Source organism: Gobio gobio (genome assembly GCF_949357685.1).
Source record: "Gobio gobio genome assembly, chromosome: 21".
Lineage (NCBI taxonomy): Eukaryota > Metazoa > Chordata > Actinopteri > Cypriniformes > Gobionidae > Gobio > Gobio gobio.
In genome coordinates, this window is record NC_137117.1 from 14,253,615 (window position 1) to 14,269,211 (window position 15,597).

Below are 15,597 nucleotides of genomic sequence, written 5' to 3' on the forward strand. Positions count from 1 at the left end.
TCGATGTTGTCATCATCAACCCCGCGAAACCCAGCCATAGCCCCCTGACCGCCGTTTGCCTACAGATTCGGAGTGTGTGAGAAAAAAAAAAAAAGCAAGTACAGTTGAGAAGTACCCCTGTAATTACAGAGCGAACAAAAGCTTTCTTTGGAAAGGCAGCACAAAGGAGTATCAATGGCACATCACTCGGAAGGCTGGGCGGTAACGCTGCAGATGGAGGCCTCATTGAATAGCTCTTTGAAAAAGGGTGGATGTCGGAGCAAAATAGCTATCACGCTCCAGTAAGGATGTTTTGCGATGACTTTGTCAGTGTCACTTACACATTAAACCCGTGTTGTCTTTTCTCATCATGTGTTCGGGGCGAAAACCTTGTGTTTCTAATTTTCAGGCGTCGGTAATCATAGATCATCATTGAAATGATTCAGTACATTCAGTCAGTAACACTTTAAAATAAGCTTTCGTTGTTAAAATCCCCATGAAATCAAAATGGAAGTTTTTTGGTTAGCCGTCATGTTATCTATAAGCTAGTGTGCTCCAAAACAATGACAAAATTCATATTTTAAACATATAAGCTTTCAAAACTTAGTCTCTCACTTCCGCCAAAATGGATCAATGATTTTGATGGCATCACTGTGCACTTCAGCTTCTCATCAGATTTTCTGTCAAATCAAATGCTCTCTAGATTCTGAAACCCCGCCCCCTACATTATAAACAGACGCTGAAGCTGCGGCTGAGTCAGTCATTTGTTCACACATTTACTATTTTCATGGTGAATGGCACATAATGCACTATATAGGGGATAGGGAACGATTCAGAGTGTAAATTTGCTTTCCATTGGGGCGAATGAAGTCTGATTTCATAATAGTGTCACGCAAACCGCCACAGCTCCGGTCCAGAGACACGATAGCCCAGAGCGGATCATATACATGATTTGGCACATACCAGAAAATGTATCGGACACATTTGAATTCTGCACAGAATGCTGTATTTTAAAGCGATTATGGACGAGATCAGGAGCAGAAACAGTTAGAGATTAAGAGGAAACGGTGGCTTTACCAAGCTCAACGGCTCTGGAGCTGTAATATAAACGAAAGGATATTGGCTGTTTTAAAAAAGGAGAGGAGCTGTACGATATGTCCTGCCCTGTCTTCCGGTTTCAGTGGAAATTACGTCAACATATTGAATAATGCTGCGTGTTTAAAGCCACTTTGGGCCTTTAAAGGGGTCATGACCTGCATTGTTTTATAATGTTTCCTGGGGTGCACCTATAAAGTTAATATGATTTTTTACATAAAAAATTGTCATAATTTAGAAATAAAAGACATTACCCTGATTTTAGCATATGAAATTGTGTAACTATTACTATTACAGCTCTCAAGGTTAACTAATTGTGTAAAGTGTTGATTATAGCATTATATTTATTGTGGCATGAAAGTTTGCAGTGATGAGCATTGTAGCCGATCACAGACATGTTGAGCTCATGAATGCAGGGATCTCATCATTTCAACTCAATTTCTGCAGACTAACGAATGCTTTCATCATAATTAACAGTGCAAACACAATGTAAATAAGAGATTTATTGATTATAACGGGAGTTTTGGCGCGAGTCCAGAACTGAAGTCACTGATAAACTTGCGCTATTTGATTGACAGCTCCAGTGATTTAAGGTAGCGTTCTTTGAACGCGTTTTATATAATTTAATCACAGTTTAAATAACCGATTATTTTTCAGTATTTTTCATCCTACTAAGAGAAACAATGTGAAGTTGACCGTTAAGTCATTGGTTTGATTTACTGACAGAGACAAAGAACATCTCACTGTACATGAATTATTACATATCAGAAATTAACACTGTTACTTACATGTTGTCGCATTACTGTCGAGTCCATATCGTAAAAATCTGATTGCAAAGCCTGCGCCAAAATGTGACTGATTTATTAAAGAATTCACAGGGCAGTCGCGGCCTAATGGTAGGGTTGTCCAATCCTGCTCCTGGAGGGCCAGTGTCCTGCAGAGTTTAGCTCCAGTCCAACCCCAATTGAACACACCTGAAACAGCGAATCAAGGTCTTACTAGGCTTACTGGAGACCTCCAGCAGGTGTGTTGAGGCAAGCAAGAGCTAAACTCTGCAGGACAGCGGAGTTTGGACACCCCTGGGTTAGAGAGTCGGACTTGTAACCTGAAGGTTGCGGGTTCGAGTCCCAGGTCTGGCAGGAATTGGAGTCAATAACCAGCGATGGAGCTCTCTTCCACCATCAATACCACGACTGAGGTGAGACCCTTGAGCAAGGCACCGAACCCCCAACTGCTCCTTGGGCGCCGCAATAATATGGCTGCCCACTGCTCTGGGTGTGTGTTCACTACTGAGTGTGTGCACTTGGATGGGTTAAATGCCACACGTCATTTCACTTTCACAGTGAAATGTACCGAATACAAATAAATAATGTTCAACTGAGACATTCACATTGTTGAAAATAACCACATTCCTAAGGTAATGTTATTTTTGGTCCAGTGGTCCTGTATCGCACTTCTCTCCTCATCATCTCACTAACACACCAGTGGGCTGGGCCAAAGTTGCAATGATGAAGTATCTGTTGATTTGTAGTAGCTGTTGATGAAGTAGCTCATTTCACTTATAGATTGGCACATTCCACAACGAGCCTTTCTGTTTTTGGACTAACAATGATGTTTTCAGTTGTGAAACTTAAAAGGATTTTCTTATAGTGTGATGACCTCTTATATGTCAAAAGCTCAAGGAAAATTTTATTTCTCAGTTCATGACCCATTTAACATTAAATTAGTTAACATGAACTAACAATAAATGATAGTTCTACAGCATTTATTAATCTAAGTATAAATATTACTGGGGCGGGAACACTTTACAATAACGTTCCATAAACTACATTAATTGATGAACGATGAAAAATACTTCTAAACCATTATTTAATCATAGGCAATATTAATTTCAACATTTACTAATACATAATCAAAACCAAAAGTTTTATCTGTTAATATTATTTAGTGGACCTGTGCTAACATGAACTAACATTGAACAGTTATATTTTAATTAACTAATGTTAACGAAGATTAATAAATACTCTAACATACTATGACCAATGCATTTGTTAATGCAATAACTAGCTTTAACTAATGGGACCTTATTACAAAGTGTTACCATTCAGTCTTTCTTTAAAAAGCTCCGCTGAATATTTATAAAAGAAGACCTTGGCGTTGTGATGCATCTCGAGCTGATTAAAATTTCAAAAACAAAAGTCACGAGAAGTAAATCATGGACACAAATACGTACAGATGTAGCGATCACCATTCACCTCCTTCTCCGCACGCCCACACTGAGGTCAGGGTAGCATGTTGCCAGTCGTTGTGCTAATCTTCTTTGTCACTCATAAAATTTACACTACATCTCCCTGTTGGAGGCCTGTCATTTTCCTCCTGCCTTCAGCTGTCACCACACACAAGTAATTACTCAGAGGGTTTGAATGGGCCCTTGATTATTTATAGGGTCGGATGTCTGAAAAAACCTTATACGCTGCTTTGAATTATTTCACATTAGTGATAATGCATGAAAACGAGGACTTTTTCTCCTTACAGAGCTCAGGATAATCATGACCACATAGGAAGTGCCTCGCACCGGCAGGACTAATGATCGTAAAAGATCTTCTTCAAATGGTTCGGAGGAATGAGACTAAACATAATTTCAAGGCTGAGTGAGAATGTCAGGAAAAAGTACTGCGATCTTTTCAATGCTGTGCAGAACCTGCAAGGATACTGGCTGTGTCGAAGATTGAATGTGATTTTTAGAAAGGTTTGTTTGCAAAGTTAGATCCTATCTGTAAGGCTTTAGAGAGTAAATGCGGAGACTAGTGAATGTGGTGGTATTGAAACACATCTGTCCGAACAATGGCAGATGTGTGTTTCAAAACGGTGTTTTTAGTGCTAAAAGGACCGATTTTAAGTACAGTTTTGACTCGTTTTCCAGTAGATACTTCTTAAAGGCCAGGTTTCACAGACAGGGCTTAGACTAAGCAAGGATTAGGCCTTAGTTCATTTAGGGCATTTAAGAAACTTTAAACGTGCCCTAGAAAAAACCCTACAAAGCTTTATTTACAAAATAAATGATAAGTTTGCGATTTAAATGTTACATCGCAGCTGTGGAAACACAACATATGGATTCATGCCGAACGAGGTAGGCTTTTTGAGGTGAGTCAAATTTAACAATAGCTTACTCCATTTTAGAATACTGGACATGGAATCTCTTATTTATTTTCCCAAATCTTAATTTACGTCTCACAGGGGATTTTAAACGTTTCTTCCTTTTGTTTGCTTTTAATTAGTAGTATATTCCCATCATTTACTTTGGTAAAGTAGAATACGGTATAGGACAGATACATTTGACTTCAAATTCTATTTAACACAATTTGTGCTTGTTAATAGACTTGATGTGCGTCAAGTTTATGTGTATAGCGCATTACATACACGCCAGAGATTTTTAGTTTCGCTTTCTCTCGCAGTGCATAATCAAACAAAGCCTAAAGTTCTTGACCCTGCGGAAGATAAATTCGCTCTTTACACCTTTTACTACAACCCATTTTCTAATCTAGTTTTGGAACATTAGGAAAAAACATGAAGATATTAGAAAGGCGATGCTCTCTTTCCTGCTTGTGTCCCACATCCCTTTCAGCGCAAAGCGGCATGCACCTCTGTGGGGAAATATAAAACGAATATTTTACAACTAATATTTAACTTTCTTATATTATTTGTATTACCATTATTTACAGATATTTATTTTAAAAAATTACAGGCTGTAGTATGTTGTTTCACTGACGGAAGTACTAAAATAGACACGCATGCTTAAATGGATGTTTGAGCCTCGTTTATATATTTTTTATTTTCAAAATGTAAGGCTATTTAATTATTATATATATATATATATATATATATATATATATATATATATATATATATATATATATATATATATATATATATATATATATATATATATATATATATATATATATATATATATATATATATATATATATATATATATTATAATATAATATATATATATATATATATATAATATATATATATTATAATATAATACGTATATTATAATATAATATAATATAATATACGTGTGTGTGTACCCCAACCACCAATAGTTGGTCTATTACCACCGCGGTGGTAAAAAAAAACTGCCACCGTCACAGCCCTACTCAAACATGCATTTTAGTCTGGGACTAGCTTAAAGGGATAGTTCACCCAAAAATGAAAATTCTGTCATCATTCACTCACCCTCAAGTTGTTCCAAACCTGTATGAGTTTCTTTGTTCTGCTGAACACAAAAGAAGATATTTTGAAGAATGTTTGTAATCAAGTAGATAGAGCAACTATTGACTACCATTAGTAGGGAAAAAATACTATGGTAGTTTTGATTTAGCTTGTTTTTCACTTGGATACTGTATTTAAACTGGAACATTGGATATAAATAAATATCTGAAAATCCCTGAAACTATTACATTTACTTACATTTTTTTAAGGAAAAAAAAAAAAAAAAAAAACGGCACTTGCCCATGATGCCAGAGTGCTGGGGAAAATTTGACAAAAATATCTATTAAGAATAGCCCTTTTGGCTTGGGAAAGTAAACAACCACCTAGCAACACCCTGACAACCACTCACAACGGTGTAGCAACTGTATAGCAACGCCCCGGCAGCCGTCTACAATACTTTGGCATGGCAGCAACTTTTGGTTTGGGCAAGGGAAATTTTTGACTTGTTTTCCAGTAAAAACATATTAAAATCCATAAAACAGGATGAATAAGATGGCTTAAATTTTTTTTAGCTTTTTAAAATTTGCTCATTTTAAAAAAACAAACAAACGCGTAAGATAGAGAAAACTTAAAAGATCTACTAGTGCATTTAGACTAAAACACACTTTTAGGAAAGTTGCAGTGTTGCTTTTCAAGTAAATTTTTTTTATATTTAAACTGGAAAATTAGACAACACGTGTTAAGAATAGGATTTATTAGCTGCAAGGTATGCTGAAATACCAAATCTTAAGTTGAAGTATTAAGATTTGCTGTCTCACTCACTCTGAACCATTTGTGCCAGAAATCTGACTTACGGTTTTCCCTTTCAGGTCAATAAAACATATAAAACAGTAGACATAGACTTGTATTAAAAGAAGAACTTGAGACATTTGGCCCGCCTAGCAACACCCTAGATACACCTTAGCAACTCCATAGCAATGCCCTGGCAACCTTCCACAACAACCTGGCATCATGGCAACAAATATAGACATGGGCACGTGCTGCTAACATTTACTTCATTAGTGCAATTCTGTTTGTTTAACTTCAGACGGACAATTGTGTAGAAACTACTACTTTGAAGACACATGCTTAAATAGTGTGGTAACTTTTTCTTTGTGATCTCACTTCCTGTCATCCTGAGATTACGACTCCTGTGGCTCTTTATGTTGATCGCCGCCTTTTGAAATCCTGCTTGCAATGGTCCCATTTCCGATTCTGTTTTGTTCAACTGTTTAATGAATTTTATGCACACAGATTTCACAAACCTCTCTGCCTTCTGTTCAAAAGAAAGGTCAAAGCAGAGAATTTTATTGCTCAGCGGTTGTCTTTCACTTGCAGATCTTCAGTTGCATGGCATTTTGTAGAGCACCGACGGCCCGCTGGCCTCATGTTTTGAGTCGAACGTCATTTGTCTGTTTCGCTCCATGGATGAAGATTTCCGCCTAGCGTTTACATCCGAGTGGCTGTAGCTCAGGTAATTTGATCTAGGAAGATTTTGATGAGAAATGTTCACATGGAAATCTCTGACGTTGCATTTTCCTACCTTACAGAGTAGGTCTGTTTCTGAACAAGGGGAATGCTGAGAATAGATCTGAATTTTCAAAGCTGAGATACAGTTGTGACAAATTGCTAGACATGTAAGAGCTTTGAAAATTGTTTGTCATTATTTGATATCCTCTTGTATAGTGCATTGAAGTGTTTATGCTGTATTTTTTATCACTGTTTTTTTATTGCACAGCCTTCTGGATATTTATATTTGGGTGTTTTTTTATATTTATTTCTGTAAATAGAAAATAGCAGACAGACAATTATTGGGCAAATGTGATGAGCAAGTAAGATTTCAGCTTAAATTTACATTTGACATTTATCAGATGTTTTTTTTTCCAAACTTACATTGCATTCAAGATACATTTAAATTTGATCAGTTCTTGCTCTCCCTGGGAATCAATCCCATGACCTTGCCATTGCTCTACTTTTTGAGCCACGTGTCACTCACATGAGCTTCAAAGCAAACACTAAGGGCCCTATTTTAGCAATCTAAGCGCAGGTGCACTTAGGGAATCCACTTTTGCTAGTTTAACGACGGGAAAAACGGTCGACGCACATGGTGCATGGTCCAAAAGGGTTGTACCTAATCTCTTAATGAGTCATGGGTGTGTTTTTGGCATAACAAATCAGATAATTAGCCAATTATAAATTAACCAAACAGAGTCTCATCTCCTATTCCCTTTAAAAGCCATTTGTCTATATGTGTGTGTGTAATAAGCAGAGTGTACATGCTTTGTGTACCGGCCTATAGGCACATATTACTAATGCGCCCTTTAAATAACACAAAAAATACTGCGCCGTTGACTTTAGACCAGGTTTTTGTTGGTTATTTTTGTCGATTTTAGTTGCCTCAAAATAGCAAAGCGCCAACAATGCTCCTGAACACACCTCGTTTTCAGACCAGCACGCCCATGGGCGAACAGATGTGCGCGAGTGCATTTGCTATTTAAACAACGTTGCGATGGACGTGAAAAACGGGCTGAAACTAGCAAAAAGCACTAGTAGGGCTGGGCGATATGGCTGAAAACTGTATCACGATATAAGTGTTTCATATCGGTCGATATCGATAATTATTGATATTTTTATGACCTATTTAAAATAAGGACCAGGAGAATTTTTTTTTACATTTAAACATTTTTATTTTAAACGTAACCTTCCTCTGATTATAATCCCCTCAGTTATAAAGGTAGAAATGTCAACACAATCATGGAAAACGCCCAAATAATTCAAATTTCAACACAAGTCTAAAATCACAATGAACACTTAACAATTATCTCTCAACATTAAGGTGCAGTGCCTCCGTTATTTATTTGTAACTGTTACCGTTTAGATGCTTTGTCATAAGGCACTGATGCAGAGTACCTCTCCATGTCGTTTTAAATAGGGCACTATTTGAGGGGACAGCCATTTTTAGTCTCCAAAACCATAGTGGACGTTATTGAGTGCACTCATTCTATTCCACTTTGCACCGCAATAACGAGTGTACAGCTGATGTACACACAACGGCTGTCCGAATTCGCTCACTTGTTTTCATTCACTCCTTCAAGTGAACTGTATTAGTAGACTAAAGTAGGGAATAGTGATTGAGGTTTTAGGGGGCGATTTTGGATTCAGCCAAAGTCAAGAATAGCACAACCGCGAGCGCGTCGAGTATAAACACGTCCCCAAACGAACGAGGCGTGCGCGCGCTGTCAGCGGAGGCTTGCGCTGCGGAGCCAGACGAAAGTATAAACAAGACTGTCTTGCATAATTTGCAGACGACATTGATCTGACTACGGTCAGACTTATAAAATCCAAAAAACTGCCATACTGGCGAGCTGACTTGTTTTCCTGTTTTATCAACAATTTCCTCGCTCGCTGCGGCACTCATTTTCCACTTATCACTCCACGCCGGTTCTGTTACTGAAGAATCCAACACGAGACAATAATATGGCGCAACTGAACATGATACAGTTACCTGATTGGCTGTTAGCCTGTCACTCCCTACGTTGCTTGGTTACCAGAGAGCGAGTGCCTTTGTTCATGCAACCAAACTTGCTTCGCGGCCTCTGGTTTCTTCCGACGAAGAAAAAAAAATTATCGAACGTTTTATCGAAAGCATTTTTTATTGATATCGATGACATGTCTATCGTTATCGTTTTATCGCCAGCCCTAAGCACTAGTGTAAAACACACGCCTGGCTTCGCATTGCTGCGTGTGTATGAAAGGGCCCTAAGCCGTAACTCCAATGTTTTTCATATTGCTGACAACTTCCCGTGCTTCCTTCTCTTTAAACAAACACTCAGAGCTTACTGTGCACGTGGGAGAGTAGATTGTCTTTCAGTGATGGACAATGCAACCTTCACCATTATCAGAATTGTCACGGCCTACCTGCACAACACTTATCTTTATCTGGAGCAGCAGATGGCCTTTCACACGTGTCGTTGTTGTGACTGAAGCCGTCTCTTCTTGATGTGACCTGAAACAAATGAGCCATGAGAGCAGATATACCATCAGCGATACACACCGGGGCCATTTGACTCTCTCGGCCAACATTGTACCCACTCTCTCTCTCTCTGGCTGGTGTGATGATCAGTTCCTGTTTCACCATAATGACTTTTGGTTTACAGCAAATTGACACAAACATAAACAATAGAGAGTTAAACGACTAGAGTTATGTGATCCAGGCAGAAGTTAAATCACAACTGAAGCTTCAGAAGGTCACAGTTGCTGCTTTTCCACTGACGGGCCAGTGCTAGCTTTCAACGGGCTGGACTGGGCCCAATAGCCTCGGACCTGTAGCAACGAGCCCTAAACCATATTGGGTTTCCACCGTCGTGCTGGAAGCTCTGCAGCACTTCACTAAAACACGGCCAAAACACGCCTCTCTGGAACAACGTCACAAAAAACATAATTTCACCAACAAATGGAAGGTTTATCAGAAAACGAATCAAAGAAATCACTGCAAACTAGCGAGATCGCAAAACGAACATGATAAAAGTAACCGTTTGTTGCCATTTTTGTTGTTTACTTAAAGGAACACGCCACAATTTTTGAAAATGTTCTAATTTTCCAACTCCCCTAGAGTTAAACAGTTGAATTTTACCGTTTTTGAATCCATTCAACCGATATGGCGGTAGCACTTTTAGCATAGCTTAGCATAGATCATTGAATCTGATTAGACCATTAGCATCTCAAAAAAATTATATTACGCAGCACCTGAAAATAGTCCCCATCACGCTCCCTGTGCACGCAGGTTGTCACGTTGGTTATGTTGACGGAAGTTAGCCTATTTTCAGGCGCTGCATAATGGAAGAGTATAGTTCCTAGCCATATCGGCCTAGAAAATCACAACTTTTCATTTTCTGTCGGTCTTAGTACACGATGTAACTACATAAGAGTCAAGTTTTAAATAGGAAAAATATCGAGACTCTTTGGTCATTTTTGAGCGAGATGCTAACGGCGTTATTTCACAAAAGAAAGAGGATACATACTTAACAGTTGCGTCTGTTTCTGTTTATTTCTAGTACATGACAGTATGTTTACATCACATTTAGGAAGAATGATAATTTCTACACATTTTCCATCTAAAGCCGAAAGTACAGTACACAGTTTTTTACACAGCTGAACGCACAGCCTTGCAAAGTATACTTCTTTTGACTTGAACGCGCACACAGGCGTTCAGCGCATGCAAAATCCCTCGCCACGAGTTACAATCCATGTAAATACTGCAAAAAAATAAAATGTGCATGTGCAACCTGCGCGAACAATGTACGCACGGTCACAACAATCTGGCGGTGCTCGTTCAGCACGCCCGTACTCTTCTGATGACGAAATTCACGTCACGCGCACTGTACGCTGACCCTTGCGTACGCATAATAAGTGAGGTATATACTTTAAATATGACCCGTGGAGCTTTAACACACTCTTCAGTGACAGTCCCAATACAGTTATATTTTCAGTCAGAGAAACCGAGGAAGCTCCCAAAAACCGGAGTTGCTTTATTTTATGACATATGTGGAGTTAAATATGGATATCAGACAGTCCAGTATAAAGAGACGAGACGGACTGACAGATAAAATTAATACATGGTTGTGATAGCCTATATGATTCGTCTGATTTATTCAAGCGGTCGTATTTACCATGTTTACTATGGTAATAGTTAGCGTGCATAGTCTTTTGCATCATACATTTCTGCCTCATACGGTGATCAGAATCCACATCGGATTCAAACAGAAGTTATTTCAGGATGCTTTCACATCTCTAGTTTGATTCATTTGGTCCGAACCAAGGGCAAACAATTATACATTGTAGCATTTTTTAGCTTTTTTGGTTCTTTTTCACACCACACTGATTGCTTTGGTCCGAACCAGTTGAAACGAACCAAAATGCAATCACATGACAACATCCAGATCACTCATTGGCCATGGCGTATTTCCTAAACTGCGACTGTGCGGGCTGGTTTTGTCCCTGGCCATAATCTATTACATTGTTTGTATACACCACAATATGCAAACAATATATTTCTATAATGAAGTGCGGATGCGGCTTGAAAACAACGTTCTAATGCACTGCAAACGGCGAGCGTGCATCGCTCGTCACTTCAAGCGAAGATCGTGCTGTTCTTGTGAGTTTTCGAAAGTTGGGACCTAATATGGTCATCAGACCAAATTTCTATGAGGCTCTGCACCTCCTCACTACTCCAAGTTTGTTCGCGAGCTGCTATGCTATAGTGCAAACTGTCAAACAAACACTTCCTCATCACATAATGCACAGGGCAGCTGACTACGGCAGCTGGTTTAGTCCAAAAATTATACTTTCTGCTGTACTTTTTGTAGTTGGGTCTGTTCGAGGTCAGATCATGTTCTCACCACAAACGAACCACTCCAAAGTTCGTTTGAAAGCGTACCGAGACCACCTCTTCAAGGAGGTCTCGGTACGCTTGTTTGGTCCGCTTTTGGTGCACACCCGAGTGGGATTGCTGCTTTCACACCTGGCCAAACGAACCACACCAAAGGGAAAAACGAACTCTAGTACAATTCAACCGAACTAAATGAGGCAGGTGTGAAAGCACCCTCAAACACTCACTGCTGTCTGAAAGAGTGTTTTGAGCTAATGCTGATGTTAGCCGATATATGAAATCATCCGTGGCACTGACGTCTCAAGACTCAAGACTAACTACTCAAGCCAGAGCTGGCCCGCTTTGGACCAAGGTATACAGCGGACCAAAAAACCCTGGCCGTTGGCCCAGAGGAAGCCCCGAACGAGGAACGTTCAAGCCCCGGAAGTGACGGTGGAAACGCAAGTGGCCCTGGCACGCACACTATCAGAAAAAAAGATACAAAGTTGCCACTGAGGCAGTACCCTACGGTATAAAAGCTAAAAGGTACTAATGTATGTACACTTAGGCCCGGTTTCACAAACAGTGCTTAGATTCAGGATTAGGCCTTAGTTCAATTAGGGCATTTAAGTAGCTTTTATTAACATGCCTTAAAAAGAAAAACATAATTTGCAGACATATCTTAAAATATGCACACCAGCAGTGTTCAATTAAATCGGCTCTAACATGCATTTTAGTCTGGGTCTAGTTTAAGCCTTGTCTGTGAAACTGGGGGTTAAAGTACTCATATGTTCACTTAAGGTACTAATATGTACTTTTAAAGTACTAATATGTTCCTTTAAGGTACTATTATGTACCATTTAGGGGTAAATAGGGTACAAAAATGTACCTTAGGGTACTTCCCCGGTGACAGCTTTGTACGCTTTTGGCCTGACAGTGGAAACACGGCTAGTGATGTTATTTGGACCGTATGTGAAACATCTGGAACCGTTGTGCACAATATGACCAAGGACATTTATTAAAGTGATAATTCACCCTAAAATGAAAATTAAGTCATTTACTCACCCTGGTGTTGTTCTAATTCTTTGATTTTCGGACCACAAAAGGAGAAATAAAAAAAAAAAGTCTCCTTTTGATGGTCCGAAAAAGAAAGAATTGCATATGGCATTAGAACAACACCAAATGATGACTTCATTTGCATTTTTGGGTGAACTACCCCTTTAAGATTTCATGTAGACTGAGAAGACCATACAAACGGTGGTGACCAGGTGAGGTTTTGAGGTTCGCCTGAGTTTATAGAGACACTTATACATTTACAATTAGACTCGTCTCACCAACTTCTTAAGGTTTTTGTGACAGTGTCACAGGCTCCACTAAAGGGCAAGTATTTGAAACGGTGAATTTCTTGCGACAGCCCTTGATACCAGAAGAGCTATATTTAGGGTGGATAACTAGTACTGCACAGTATAATCTGACATTTGGACCACAAGGGAGTCTTACTGCATCGCTCGCAAATGACAGTGTCACTGTTGGTTTGCGTCCCCGGTGGAATAGGTTAAAGAGAACAAAACATGTTTTTGCTGTGGAGCGCTGGCCCGGCAAGACAGATCTAATAAAACTGGATTTGATTGCAGGGTATGATCTGACTGAGGCTGTCATTGGTGAGTGAGCCCCTTGAGTCCAGCGAGTGTAGGGGTGAGGGGAGGAGGGCTGCAGAGGAGAAGTGGAGGAGCTGCTCGAGGAAGGACAGAGAGAGTGATGCTCAGGGTCAGGGGTGGGAAGATGGGACCGGAAGGACACAAGACAATCCTACTCGTGACTATCGATCTGTCGTTCTATAGTTCGTTCTATTGATCTGTCGTTCTATCTATAGATCGCTTGTTGTGTCATTCGTTCTGTCCATCGCTTGTCGTTTGTTCTGTCTATCGCTTGTTGTGTCATTCATTTTATCTATATATTGCTTGTTGTGTCGTTTGGCCTATCTATACATCGCTTGCTGTTCCGTTCGTTCTATCTATATATGGCTTGTGTCATTCGTTTTATTTATATATCGCTTGTGTCGTTCGTTCTGTCTATCGCTTGTTGTGTCGTTCATTTTATCTATATATCCCTTGTTGTGTTGTTCGTTCTATTGATCTTGTTGTTGCTTGTATTGTTGGTTCGTTCTGTCATTTGTTGCATCGTTCGTTCTGTCTGTTGCTTGTTGTATTGTTCGTTCTGTCTGTCGTTTGTATAATTCGTTCTGTCTATCACTTGTTGCATCGTTCGTTCTGTCTATCGCTTGTTGTATTGTTCGTTCTGTCTATCGTTTGTTTAATTTGTTCAGTCTATCACTTGTTTTATCGTTCGTTCTGTCTGTTGTTTGTTGTATTGTTCGTTCTGTCATTTGTATAATTCGTTCTGTCTGTCGCTTGTTGCATCGTTCGTTCTGTCTGTTGCTTGTTGTATTGTTCGTTCTGTCTGTCGTTTGTTTAATTTGTTCAGTCTATCACTTGTTTTATCGTTCGTTCTGTCTGTTGTTTGTTGTATTGTTCGTTCTGTCATTTGTATAATTCGTTCTGTCTGTCGCTTGTTGCATCGTTCGTTCTGTCTGTTGCTTGTTGTATTGTTCGTTCTGTCTGTCGTTTGTATAATTCGTTCTGTCTATCGCTTGTTGCATCGTTCGTTCTGTCTATCGCTTGTTGTATTGTTCGTTCTGTCTATCGTTTGTTTAATTTGTTCAGTCTATCACTTGTTTTATCGTTCGTTCTGTCTGTTGTTTGTTGTATTGTTCGTTCTGTCATTTGTATAATTCGTTCTGTCTGTCGCTTGTTGTATCGTTCGTTCTGTCTGTCGCTTGTTGTATTGTTTGTTCTGTCTGTCGTTTGTATAATTCGTTCTGTCTGTCGCTTGTTGCATCGTTCGTTCTGTCTGTTGCTTGTTGTATTGTTCGTTCTGTCATTTGTATAATTCGTTCTGTCTGTCGCTTGTTGCATCGTTCGTTCTGTCTGTTGCTTGTTGTATTGTTCGTTCTGTCTGTCGTTTGTTTAATTTGTTCAGTCTATCACTTGTTTTATCGTTCGTTCTGTCTGTTGTTTGTTGTATTGTTCGTTCTGTCATTTGTATAATTCGTTCTGTCTGTCGCTTGTTGCATCGTTCGTTCTGTCTGTTGCTTGTTGTATTGTTCGTTCTGTCTGTCGTTTGTTTAATTTGTTCAGTCTATCACTTGTTTTATCGTTCGTTCTGTCTGTCGCTTGTTGTATTGTTTGTTCTGTCTGTCGTTTGTATAATTAATTCTGTCTGTCGCTTGTTGCAACGTTCGTTCTGTCTGTTGCTTGTTGTATTGTTCGTTCGGTCATTTGTATCGTTTGTTCTGTCTGTTGCTTGTTGTATTGTTCGTTCTGTCATTTTGTATAATTGGTTCTGTCTATCGCTTGTTGCATCTTTCGTTCTGTCTGTCGCTTGTTGTATCGTTCGTTCTGTCTGTCGTTTGTATAATTCGTTCTGTCTGTCGCTTGTTGTATCGTTCGTTCTGTCTGTCGTTTGTATAATTCGTTCTGTCTATCGCTTGTTGCATCGTTCGTTCTGTCTTTCGCTTGTTGTATTGTTCGTTCTCTCTGTCGTTTGTATAATTCGTTCTGTCTATCGCTTGTTGCATCGTTCATTATGTCTGTTGCTTGTTGTATTGTTCCTTCGGTCATTTGTATAGTTTGTTCTGTCTGTTGCTTGTTGTATTGTTTGTTCGGTCATTTGTATCGTTCGTTCTGTCTGTTGCTTGTTTCATCGTTAGTTCTGTCTGTTGTTGTATTGTTTGTTCGGTCATTTGTTTTGTTCGTTCTGTCTGTCGCTTGTTGTATTGTTCGTTCTGTCTGTTGCTTGTTGTATTGTTTGTTCAGTCATTTGTATCGTTCGTTCTG